Source organism: Dipodomys spectabilis, unplaced genomic scaffold (genome assembly GCF_019054845.1).
Source record: "Dipodomys spectabilis isolate Male_0828 unplaced genomic scaffold, ASM1905484v1 ptg000002l, whole genome shotgun sequence".
Lineage (NCBI taxonomy): Eukaryota > Metazoa > Chordata > Mammalia > Rodentia > Heteromyidae > Dipodomys > Dipodomys spectabilis.
In genome coordinates this window covers 34,869,140-34,882,989 of record NW_024870679.1, presented here as the reverse complement: position 1 = coordinate 34,882,989, position 13,850 = coordinate 34,869,140, and positions in this window count along the sequence as shown.

The window sequence follows — 13,850 nt, the reverse complement described above, 5'->3', positions numbered from 1 at the left end:
CAGTGAGCATACTTGAGCATGGTTTGTACATATGCAAGTCTGTCTATGGGATATCTTCTTAAAGTAGAATAGCAAGACTAATGTGAACATGTATTTGAACTTCTAATAGAAGTTTCTAAATTGTTCTCCAAAAATGTTTACCAAGTTATACTTTTAATAAAAGCATCTAACTGTCTTGCATTATGATAGTCTCAGAACATTAGCAAACTTTGCCACTAATTATTGTTTATCTGAGAATAATAAAATAGAAAGTATATTTGTTTAGGCATTCACCCAACAGTTACTTGTTAACAATTATGTTTTTAAGAAAAATACAATCATTAAGTGTAAGGTTTTTCCAGTTAAATAGAAAAAATATGGGGGAGCAGAAGTCAGTTTCCCTACCTGAGTACACACCTTAATATCCAGCTCCTGTAGTTGCAGAGATCTCAAGACTCAACCATCACAATGACACAAGTATTACTTGGCATCCATGATGCTAATGATTGGACAAAGAGGTTAGCCTTCTCATACATACAGACATGTACTAAAACTTTGGGACGATGGTTTTTTATGCCTTATATCTTCAAATAATTTCATCAAATACACAACTACATACATAACCCTATTTGCAAGAGAGCTGGGTTAAGTTGTTTACTTGCTGCAATATATAAAATGCTATGAGAATGGATGCTGAGAGTCAATAGATAATGTCCAGTACTCTAACCAAAGCTTCTTTTCCTGAGAGAGATGTTAAAAAATAAGCCAGGGATGCAAAAAGACAAATGAGCTGTGGCAAACCAAATGATCTCCAGTGATAATTGATGAAGACTAATTTTGAAGTCTAAAACTTCAAATATATTTCCTACTGTGTTGACATGTGTGTGTGTGTGTGTGTGTGTGTACTTTTTAAGTGAGTGTTCCAAATAACAGCACATTGTTTCTCTGGGTTTTTTTGTTTGTTTGTTTTTGTTTTTTGTTTTCGGTCGTGGAGCCTGAAAGCTGGGCCTGGGCACTGTCCCTCAGCTCTTCAGCTTAAGGTGAGCACTTTACCACTTGAGCCACAGCATGACTTCTGGATTTTTCTGCTTATGTGGTGCTAAGGAATTGAACCCAGTATCTCATTCATGCAAGACAATACCTGCATCATTGTTCCAATGGGCCAACCTGTATCCCTGTTTAAACATTTTTTTCCCTCCCCCACCCCAAATGATACCGACATCAAATACAGTGAAAACAGGGGTTATACCATGGGGGAGGAACATACATGTACAAGACAAACTTTACAATTTAGGCGGGGAGGAGGATGGGGTTTACTTGTGGAGGTGGGAGGGAAAGGAGAAGGGATGATAGGGGAAAAACAAAGGAGGAGGCAACAATGCTTGCTAAAAAAATGTACCCACTGTTCCATATGAATTTTTGGATTGCCTCTTCTATTTCCTTGAAGAATGAGGTTGGGATATTGATAGGTATTGCATTGAATTTGTAGATAGCCTTTGGAAGTATTGCCATTATTACGATGTTGATCCTTCCAATACAGGAACATGGAGGTTTTTCTAATTTCTAAGTTCTGTTCTGATTTCCTTTTTCAGGTTTTTGAAGTTTTCATCATAGAGGTCTTTCAATTCTTTGGTTAAGTTAATTCCTAGGTATTTTATTTTTTGTGGGGCTATTAGGAATGGAGTTGCTTTCTTGATTTCAGCCATGCTTTTCTCATTGTTGGCATACAGAAAAGCCCAAATAGCAGAAACGATTCTTAACAGAAAGAACAGTGCTGGAGGAATATCAATACCAAATTTCAAACTCTACTACAAAGCCATAGTAATCAAAACAGCTTGGTACTGGCACAAGAACAGACCTCAGGACCAATGGAATATAATTGAAAACTCAGAAATGAACCTACAGAACTATAGCTATCTAATCTTCGATAAGGGAGCTAAAAAATAGGATGGAAGAAAGACAGCCTCTTCAGTAAATGGTGCTGGCAAAATTGGTTAATCACCTGTAGAAAACTAAAGCTAGATCCTTACATATCACCCTGCACCAGAATCAACTCCGAATGGATCAAGGACCTCAGAGTCAAAACAAACACCCTGAAAATATTACAAGATGGAATAGGAGAAACCCTAGGTCTCCTTGCCACAGGCTGAAATTTTCTTAATAGAGACTCAGAAACACAACAAATCAAAGAAAGATTGGACAAATGGGATTGCATGAAGTTGCAGAGCTTTTGAATGGCAAAGGACAAAGCTAGCAAGATCAATAGAAAGCCCACAGATTGGGAGATCTTCACTAGCCTTACAACGGACAAGGGTCTCATATCTAAAATATACCTGGACTCAAAAATTAAATCCCCCAACAACAAATTCTCAAAGAAACAACTGCCCAATAAATAAGTGGGCTAAAGACTTACAGAGAAACTTCTCTGAAGAGGAAAGAAGGATGACCAATCGACACATGAAGAAATGTTCAACATCCCAAGCCATAAGAGAAATGCAAATCAAAACAACATTGAGATACCACCTCACCCCAGTTAGAAGGGCTATAATCAAGACCTCTAATAACAACAGATGCTGGAGGGGATGTGGACAGAAGGGAACCCTACTGCATTGCTGGTGGGAGTGTAAACTTGTTCAGCCACTTTGGAAAGTAGTATGGAGGTTCCTCAAAAGACTCCACTTTTGGGCATTTACCCGAATGATCACAAACAAGACCATACTGAAGCTACCAGCACAGCTACGTTTATTGCAGCATTATTTACCATAGCTAAGATATGGAACCAACCCAGATGCCCCTCTGTAGATGAATGGATCAAGGAAATGTGGTATATATACACAATGGAATTCTGTGCCTCCATCAGAAAGAATGACATTGCACCATTTGTTAAGAAATGGAAAGACTTGGAAATATTATATTAAGTGAAGAAGCCAGGCCCAAAGAAACATAGGTCCCATGGTTTCCCTTATTTGCAGATCAGTTGATGTTAGGCAAAATGAACCCCAAGATAAGGATTCAAATGTTTTTTCTTTCTTGCGATGGTTTCTAACATATTTTTAAGATATTTCTTTGTTGTTTTGTATGTCTTTCCCTCATGGTATAACCCCTGTTGTTCACTCTATTTGATGTTGTATAATTTGTGGAGGGAAAGGGAAAAAACATATTGTTTAAATAGGGATACAGGTGGACCCATTGCAACAATGAGATGTATAAGACATTATGTGGAAAAATGAACTTTACAACTTTGGCGGGGGGATGGGTGAGAGGGAGGTGGGGGGGAGGGGAGAAGATGGGGGAAAGGAGGGCAAGGATGGTAAGGGGAAACAGGAGGAGTTTATTAATTAAAAAATGTACCCTCTGTACAGTATTTTCACAATAAAAAACTTATTTAAAAAAGAACTCTACCACTGAACTTCCCAGCGCGTTTCTCTGTTTATGGAGAAATGGCCAAATAAATAGGGAACTCAAACTATTCAATTCATATTTCCTTAAGTGTTGAACTAGAATGCATGAGATATCTTTATAGGTATGTTGTTAAATGTGGAAGTTCTTTTGATTTTAACTAGAACTTTGATTGATACTATACTACATTTAACTGTTACACTTAAAGTAACAGATTTAATTGCTGTCTCTGGTTTATAGAAATAATGCAATTACCTGCCACTGAATATGTCACTGTGCAGAAAACATGGTCAATTTGGATTAGAAAATGCATGGTTTAATTCTTACCATTTCCTTAGAAAAGTTACAATCTCTTGATGGCTCAATTTCTTGATATTTAAATTAGAATTTGGGGATTTCTAAGTACCTTCTGCTTAAACATTCTATTTTGTTATAATTTTATAGATGAACCAACCTGAGTTGTATGCAAGAGTAACCATATTGACCATCTTCCACTTAATCTGAAGTCTGGAAATTGCTTAAAAACATTAAACTATCTTTCTCTTGTTGCTTTAAAGCAAACGTTTATGGGGCTTTATTTGTCCTCCACATCTCACTACACAGATTCCTTTTAATCTCTGAGATAAAAAAAACAATCATTACAATGCACTGTGTTTCAGGAGGAAGCTTTGCAGTCATGGAAACATCCCTTTAAATCACCCTGAATGACCTTTCCCAGGGAGCAGAATGTCCTGCAAATGGGTATATCCCACATAGTTTGTTGAAAAACTGTCACCAGTAGTTTGTAAATACCATGGGAGCAGTTGAGGTCCAAGTCTTTATTCAAAACAATGTAACCATTTTGACCTACAGGGAACTCTATCCACCTCCATCCATTCAACTTGCTCTAGAGCTTCTTTTGCCACTGCCAGATGAGAATTTCTTCCAGTCATGTGAGACTTCTTAGTTGAAAAATATATATTTCAGAAACAATAAAATCTCACAATGTTTGGTTCTTTTCAATTGCAATTGTTTGAGATAGATGCTAAATTTTCATGGGCTGCTTTTTGAAATACAAAAGTCCCCAAAGACTTCACAAGTTTTTCTGGTGCTCACAGCTGTGGTCCTGCCGGGAAGACTCATCTAGTGCCATTTTGTTTCATAAAAGAGAGTAGAAAATTCTGCATTTTTACTTCATATTTTCGCATTCCAGTTGAAGTATTATTCATATTTTTCCTGTGGCAAAAATATGTTAATTATATCAACATTAATGTTAATTCTATTTTTTTTTGGCTCTTAGCACAATTTAAAGAGTGCTATCTTTCTAGAAAAATCTGAGTCTCTCCAGAATTGACATACTGAATCAGAAGCTGTCTTATAAATCCACCAAGAAAAATATGGACTCTTAACAGATATAAGACCAAATGTTTACCAACATTCTTACTTCCTAGAGAATCTATCTGGATGCTTTATTTTCCTGCTTGATATATTACTATTGACATAAAGAACATATTTTTGCTGGATTATTTTGGTATGGCAGCTCAAGCTGATTTGAACAGTACCTTTAAAAATGTAAGAACAGGAAGGAGCAGCTCCTAGAAATACTCCCTGCAGAACTCATTTATTGAGCTTATGCTTCCTGAGGTACACTGTTGGAAAATCTGGGATTAAAATCTGTGGCCTCAGGAAGTTCTCATTCTCCTGGCAAATGGATGTACTACTTCAAGTATGTGAGGCCTGCACTGCACTGGGGGAGGATGTGTCAAGTGTTGGAGAAGAAGGAATCTAGTTGTACATAACAAGTGACTTTTGTACTGATTTTTTTTAATGTAGCAATTCACAATGAAAGAAATATATGATGAGGGCTGAAGTAAGAATTCTACTGGGAACAGTATATGAAAAATTATGGGAAAATATCATAAGTATATCATTGTGTACACAACTAAAAAAAGAGTTGAAAAGTTACAAGCTATGTTATAGGATTAAATATAAACTGTGTAGAGATGAACTATCTGTCCCAGCATTAAGGAGCCTGAGTTTGAAGCCAGCCTAGGTTATTCAGCAATTTCTCTCTCTCTCTCTCTCTCTCTCTCTCTCTCTCTCTCTAATCATTTTCTCTCTGAAATCCTTCTTTCTTTCTGTAAATTTTTCTCTCTTTCTCTCTCTCTCCATAAATATCAGAACAGGGAAAATTTCCCCATTAATTCAATAGCTATTCTGAATTCTTTTCAAATTGAGAGCTTTATCCTTCTGAATTATTATCCATCTCAAATCACTGATACAATCATTATGTTCTATCTAAACCTGTTTATGTCTTTGATTTTTCAATATATCTCTGAAACCCCAGCTTATTAAGGTAAATGTAATGTAGACATGACTGGTGATTAAGGAAGAGTGGCTCAGTGGCCTCTAGAAATGCCATTCCAGAGAGAAGGTGGAGATGTCTTGGAGCTCTCTATGGTATCTATAAGGGCTACTAAGAAACAAAAGGAAATCTCCTTATTCTAGCAGAAAGGTCATATTTTGCTGTTGGAGCTGCAGAGACAGAAAGAAGTATGTGTAGATTGAAAGTCAATGAATTCAAAAAATAAAGCAGGAGTCCATGCCTTCATGTAATTGAAATAATAGAGAGTGAAGAGGGAGAATTAGAGTTGGAGTAATCAATTGGATGCAAGCAAATGTTGAGGATTTGAAAGAAGCAAAGGTTGAGGTAGAGCTCAAAGTATATCCTAGAATCAGAAATGAAGTGAGATGTAGTAATAATAATCATCAAGGATGGCTTTGTACTCATATCTTAGCCTTTATGTGGCCTTTATGACTTCATCACAAACAAAGCACGTGAATGTTCTCCTGTTAATGCTGATCCAAGAACAAGACATTGGAGTCACAGAGGATTTTTCTGCTCAGAACAAAAATTCAACATGTTGTCTTCTTGTGATAGGGGTACATTAATAACCCCTAACAAAGATTTCTCATTCCAGAATCTGGCAGAGGAATGAATTCAACAGTTTTAGTGCATCTGTGGGAAACTAAGGGATCAAATTTCTAACCAGGAAAGCAGAAGCATTTGCAGGTTTCAAGATCAGAATCACCAGGGATTTATGACTTGTCCATGCAGACTATGCACTCAGTATACATAAATGTGCTATTTAGCCTTACTGTTAATTACACTTCCTACCATAAAATTTATATTTAGAGGATTTGTCTAATATTTCATATATTCCCAAAGCTTCTAGTGAATAGATTGCCATATTTGATACATTAACACCTTCATTGCCAGCAATGCTATGTAACTTTTAGAAGGACTGTGAGCAAGTTTATCATGTTGACATGATTGGGAGCAGACAGTCTCTTCATATAAGCAGAAAATCATTAAAGAAAGTTGCAGAAAATTTATGATTCAATTCTAAGAGGTTTCTCAGGGTAATGGGTTAATAATGGGATTCCCCAAAAAAGGAGTTAGAACAGTACAGTACAAGAGTACTCAGAGTGAATCAAGAGGAAGTCAGATTTCTGGAAAGAGCTGTTCATGACTCCACAAGAAAAGACAGCATCTGAAGATAAGGAAGGAAAGCAGTTGACATGATTGGGAAATCATAAAAATTGATGCCAAACCCAAGTCATCACATTGAAAACTAGATTAAAAGAAAGGATCAGCGGTTATGCGTTCCTAAAAACAAGGTGATATTATTTTAGCTTCATTTAAGTGCTTTTCAAGACAACTGCGAAGCAGGACAGAACTGTATTCCCTAAACCATTCTTCAACTCAGTCTTCTCGAAAATATCCCTTCAACTACATCATCACCACAGAGAACCAGCCTCAGGCAGATTCTCCATGGATACTTCTCTAGATATCTCCATGGATAATGTGCAGAAGAGGCAAAACATCATTTTATAGAAGGCTGCATTTGGCACATGCGCAATGTAGCTTGTGGGATGGGGGAAGCTGGGGGCTGGCAATGGGGGGAGAGCACTTCTTTTGAGCCTTTGCCAACTGTTAAAAGCAGACAAGAACAGATTAACCAAAATCTTCCATTTAAATTTGAACAGAGAACATAATGTGCAGCGACTCACATTTTATCTATTTTTGAAATGTTATCCCATCACATATTTATAAGGAAGAAAATATTTTAAATGTAGTAAACAGTACAAATGTGGCAGCTCTTGAAGACATTCACAAGACTCATAACAGCAAAAGCTCCTAAACATTAACACTGAAAACGCCTGGCCAGAAAGTAGTTTATCACCTGGAAGAGGATTTTAAGCTCAACATCTCCACCGACACTTTGCCTTGATTATGGCTCTTGCCAATAGATTTTGATCAATGTTCTGCTTGCCTGGTGGCACCTCCTAAATTCTCATTTGCAGCTGTCACTTTTCAGGCACTTGCAAACTCTTAGATCATTAAATTGGCATGCCACGTGACTCAGATTTGACAGACAATCACTTACTAAATATATCTGTCCTGATCAGAGCTGATGTTCTCAGAGGATATTTTCAGCTTCTTGTTCTCTCTCTCTTTCTCTGTGATGACACTGTACCTGGTGAGTTAAAAGCAGTAGAAAAAAATAGCATTATTACAGGCAGCAGGTTATTGCAGTACACAGCCTGCCCATGGGGATTTGGGTCAAAAACAGGAATTCATGTGGTTCTCTAAAGGTCTAATCTCTGTTGATCCTTGTAGCCCATGGACTTGTCACTGCAAAGTCCTAACTCCTATGCTCCTCCAGACAGCCATAACTCTTCTCTCTGAATAGCCTTTAATTAGCACTGCTGTCGCTGTTCCTGGGTTGGATAGATTTGATCTGACTTTGCTTGTGACTATTATAATCTCTCCCAGTTCATGCTCAATTGCTGTGTCAGAGATGAGGACTTTGCATGATTTCTCAAATTGACAAGTAGTTATGGTAAGGGCAGGGAAGGCTGGACACGTTTTGAGAAATAGGTTTCAAGTCATCATCACGAGTCAATAGTGATCTCCTTGACTCTTCCACTGTATATGTCTTGTTTTTTTCTCTTTTTTTAAAATAATAGAGTAAAAAAATGAGCAAGGTTAAGAACATTACCTTTTAAACTGCCTTCTTTTGTGAATTCAGCTTAATTGGTCTCCCACGCTGGGCTTTGGGATTTTAACTGCAATTGTGATTGTCCTTTTCCTCTTCATGAATTCTTTGTAAATAGTCCTGCCATCTCTGTTGTAAAGTATTTGTTTCCAAAGCTAAATAGATCCACCATAATGAGTTCCTGTCCCTTCTGTCATATTTTCAAAGATCCTCACTTTATTGAAAGTTTAGAAGGCTAAAAGTGGTTTAAATATTTCACCCTCATTGCATTCATATTATATTTACTGACAATTTTTATTTTTGTTGGTTGTGGGGCCTGAACTCTGTGCCTGGACACTGTCTCTTAGCTCCTCAGCTCAAGGCTAGTGCTCTACCACTTGAGCCACAGCGCCACTTCCGGCTTTTTCTGCTTATGTGGTGTTGAGGAATTGAACCTATGGCCTAAAGCAGGCAAGGAAAGCACTCAACTACTGAGCCACCTTCCCAGCCCCTGACAATGTTTGTAAAACTAAATCCGTCATAGCAATTGATGCAATGAATGCAATTTCCATTCTATCTTTTTGTCTATGACTTCTCAGGACTACAGAATTGAATGGTGATAGATCAATATAGTTCAGTGTTCACTAGCAACTCAGATATGCCAAGTGAGACTGAGAAGGAAAATAAATACTCATAGTCAGTGGTACCAGTAATGATGGCTTGGATTTGACTCGAGTGTTTCTTCCAAGGGATCTCGTCACCAGTGTGGCAAAGTGTTGGAACCTTTAAGAAGGGTACTTAATGGGTATTTTGAGAGTACTTCTTGTGGAAAAGATTAGGTAGTTGTTTTAGGACAGTGAGCTGTAAAAGATCAAGACTGGCTCTACCCTTCTCTCTGCTTTGCTGTCTCATTTTATGATCTCTTCCTCTTGTGTATGTTCTCACCATGGGTATATTACATAAAATAGTAATACTGTTTTACTCAAAGACTTTCTTGCTTACTGGATTAAAAGAATAGGCTGTCTTGTCATCAGCTGTCCTATGGATAGAGTCGGAGAGTAAGGAGCTTAGAGTAGCCTCTGTCTGACAATCAGCAAGAAATGGAAGCCCCACATTGAATTCAGTTAGTTAATACATCTACATTCAGTTCTTGCAGTACTGAATGCTGCCAATGAATCTGTGATTTTGGGAGCAAATTTTTCCCTAGGTAAATCTTCAGGTCGAGCACAGTCAAGACCATCACTTTAACTACAGCCTTTTAGCAGACCTAGTTAGTCATGTCCAGACTCCTGAGTCAAAGAAGATATGAGATACTAAAAATCGCAGTTCTAAGCTCTTAAATTGGCAGTGATGTTATCACACAGAAAAAGAAGATAAATACAGATTTTGGTACCTGAATAACTGATGTTGTTAAAATACTTCGGAACTATACAGTGGAAAAAACCTGGGAGAATTTCGAGAATTACAAAGAAATTTTGACAGTTTGTTAGGAAAAAATTGAATTTGAAGAATTCATCCAGTAAGCCAGGTTCTAGTGGCTCACACTTATAATCCTAACTACTCAGGGGACAGTAATTCAAGAATCTCATTAAAAGCTGATATGAGCAGGAAATTCTGTGAGATTTATCTTCAATTAGCAGAAAAAGGGCAGAAATGGTTAGGTGCTGGTGATTCATGCCCATAATCCTAGATACTCAGGGAATTCAGATCTGAGAATTGTGGTTCAAAACCGGCCCCCAAAAGAAAGTCTGTGAGACTCTTGTGTGTAATTAACCACCATAAAGCTGGGAGCTGGAATTGGCTCAAATGGTAGAGCATCAGCCTTGAGTAAAATAAAAAAAAAGCTGGGGGAGAGTCTACAGAGCCTTAGTTTATCCAGGAACAGAAAAAAAGAAAAATAAAATAATGAAGAAGACCAGTTCAGCTCTGTGGCTCAAGTGGTAGAGTGCTACCTTTGAACAAAAGAGTTAATAGTCAGCATGTAGGCTCTGAGTTCAAGTCCACTACTGACACACACACACACACACACACACACACACACACACACACACACACTTCTTCCAGCAAGGTCTCAGAGGTATTGAGTAACATGCTATTGGAACTGCATGAAAAGCAATCTTTACCTATAATGGCAGGAAGATTAGTAAAACTGTCCCTTGAAGTGATGAGGGAGGCTCATATAAGTTATAAACATTGAATAAGAAGACATCAGAGCTAAGTGTTAAGGTTTTGAATCAATTTCTTCTATATACATTGAAGGAAGAGAGCTAAACCAAAAGAGAGTCAGAAATTGATCATTAAAAATATCAATTAAAATTAAGAAAGCATAATTAAAACGAACCCTATAGAGTAAATTTGATCAAAGTACATTATATGCATCTTGTAAATTGACAATTTTTTATTGTCAAGATGATTACAGAGGGGTTACAGTTATGTAAATAAGGTAATAAGTTCATTTCGTGTCAAACTTGTTACACTTTCCCTCATTTTTCTCCTACTTTCCCTCTCCCCAAACTCCCTTAAGTTGTACAGATCATTTTTTCATATTACCAAAGTTAACTGTTTATCAGTAATTATGACTGTAAAATTTTATCTGCTACAGCTTACATTTTTCCTGATTAATGGTGCTGAAACCATGACTACATCAAGAAGGATTTAATCAACATACAGACCACTTCTTAAAATTAATTTATGCTAATAATAAAAATTTTAGAAACAATTTTGAAAGCTATGTTGTCTTCTAACACATATTACTGCTTTCTAAAAGTCTGTTGCACTAATTAAGCTTTTAGGATCTTTGTTTCATGTCAGCTGTTCTAGAAGATGCTCTTAGTGTACATTAATGCAGATCATTTGTGTGACCCCTGCTGATTGGAAAACAGGTGCCCATCAGTTCTTGAAAATTGCTTGAGATCTTTTTGCATTAATTCCATCTTTTTTCTTTTAGTTGTATTTTTCTGGGGCTTCTTTTATCCATGCTCCTGAATCATTCTTTTTCAATCTTTACTCTTCTATTTTTCTATTGTTGTCCAAAGTTTTAACTTTTCTTTCCCCCGCCTCACCTCTTTTTGGTTGGTACTAAGGTTTGAATCTCATGCTTGCTAAGCAGGTACTCTATTGCTGATTGATAACTCCAGCCCCAAAAGTCCACTTTTGTGGACTTAACTCTCAACTGTACCTTCTACGTTTTGTTTCTATTGTATTGCTTTAAATTGCCTATTGATTTCCCTTTTTTAAAATTTTCTTTTGCCCAGAGGATCAGGGGAAGATGGCGGAGGAGAAGCTGGAATCTGAACAAGCTCTCGCATAGAAAGCAGTTTTAGAGTTCCAGTGAACAGCCCTAAGCCAGAGAACCACACCAAGTGTGCCATCACAGGACAGAGGTTTAGGCAAGAGAGGGGAAATCAAGGCAAAAAGACACATCTGAGCACTTGCCAGCAGCCGCTGTGGCGGCGGAAGCAGTCGCGGTGGCGACTGCAGGGCACCATAACTGACCCACAGAGTCCGGGACGAAGGAGCCAGACGCCACGGGCGAGCGGATTCTACTCAACACCAGCAAGAACGGACAAGGAGCAGACATCTTCATCCTGCAGTTTGCGGACCAGAGACCGACCCAGGAACCAAGACTCAGCGTGAGTAGAAGCCCGACATCCTCACTCCTTCTCAGGGAGCAGAGGAGGGAAGGCCACCCCTCCCCCCCCAGCACCGGTGATCTCCATCTTGGATACCGACAAAGCTCAGCGGAGCTGCGAGCTCCAGCTCAGACCTTGGAATAAAACGAGTCATTGAGAAGATCACAAGAACTTAACGGTGGCGTGACCTGCCAGACTCAGCTCCATCCAGGGAAAAGTCACCCAGCTCGGGCACCAGCCATAGGAGTGGCTTTCCGCACTGGGTAACCAGAGCCAGAGGCTGCCCCTCCCTCTAGCAGCCTCCACAATCAATTGAAAAACAGAAACCCTGAGAATGGCTCCATGCTGGGCTCTGTGAGGTTTTCACAAAATAGCCCCAGGGAAAAACTACTGTTTATTGGAAGGCCTCAACTCTACCCAGAACCTAGCCTCATCACTGCATTCCCCTCTTTTGTGATTCTCAAACCAGATCACCCTCCCATTAAACTAACCTGGGAAGGGGATCTCAAAATCTTGGGTAAAGCAGAGCATTTTTCTGCCTGTTCGAACAATCTGACTCAAGCCACAGGACCTCAAGCAGACCAGAGACTCCAACAAGAGGCTGGCTACAGACACAAGGGAGATACAGGATTTTTCCCACCCCTCCCAAAAAAATCAAAGAACTTTTTTTTTTTCTTCTTTTTTTTTTTTTGGTACCTTATATATATAAAAAATTTTTTTCCTTTTCTAAAACTTTTATTAATCTTTAATTTTTGCCTCTTTTGAAAAAATAATTGTTTTCCAGTAACTTTTTTTTTCCTCTTATAATTTTTATTTTAGGAATACATGAATGTGCGTTTTCCTTTCTTTTCTTGTCTTCTTTCTCTTTTTATTTCTTTCTTAATTATCTTTTTGTTTTTTGTCTAGCTCTACTGAACTTCTGATCTTTTCTTCTCCCTTTCCTATCCTTTTCACCTTTTCCTCTCTTTTGTTCTTCTTTATGTGACTTAACTCTTGTCCTGCACATCCTCAGATAAACCCATAGTTAACTAGTAGACCCTATCCCCCATTGTGTACACACTTAATCCACAAATTTATTACTCAATTCAAAACCTCTGAGACTTAAATTCCTTAATAGCAGTACTACCTCTTTATACCTATATAATATTTTAAGCATTTTTTTAATTTTTCACATCTCCTCTATGTCCCTCCCCTTCTCTCAATATATTCACATTCCTCTCTAAATAGATGGTCTTTTATTCTCTATAATAACATTAATTTTTACGTTTCTATTTTTTTTCTGGTCTCTTTTCACTCCCCTTTCCCTTTCTTCTTTTTCTCTCTCTTTCTACTTGCATCCTACCCAACCTATTTCCTGCATTGTGATTAGGACATAGTTAACTCTCCCTGTGCCTCCCCACACCAATCTATCCCTATATTTTACCCACATCTCTCCCTAACCCTAATAATTTCTGGTTTTCCAAATTCTTCTCTGTGGTTCGAAGTCCATTAACATATAGTTGTTTGATGTTGAATAGATGTATCTGTTGAACTAGATTGTATCTGTAGACTATTGACTGTACAAATGCAAACTTTGGTTGATGGTTGCCTTAAGATAGTGTTCTAGCACAAAACTGGTGCTATCTTCATCTCAAATGGGCAGAGTAAGCCAGAAAAACACAAGAAAAATGGCAAATTCGGGTATCTCAATTCCCAATATTGATAATCAGGAGTTAGAACAGATAATGAATAATCCAGAGGAGAGTTCCCAAATAGCTCTACAAACACTGCTGGCAAACATGATAAATGAGAAGTTTGACAACTTACAAAGGAATCTGTA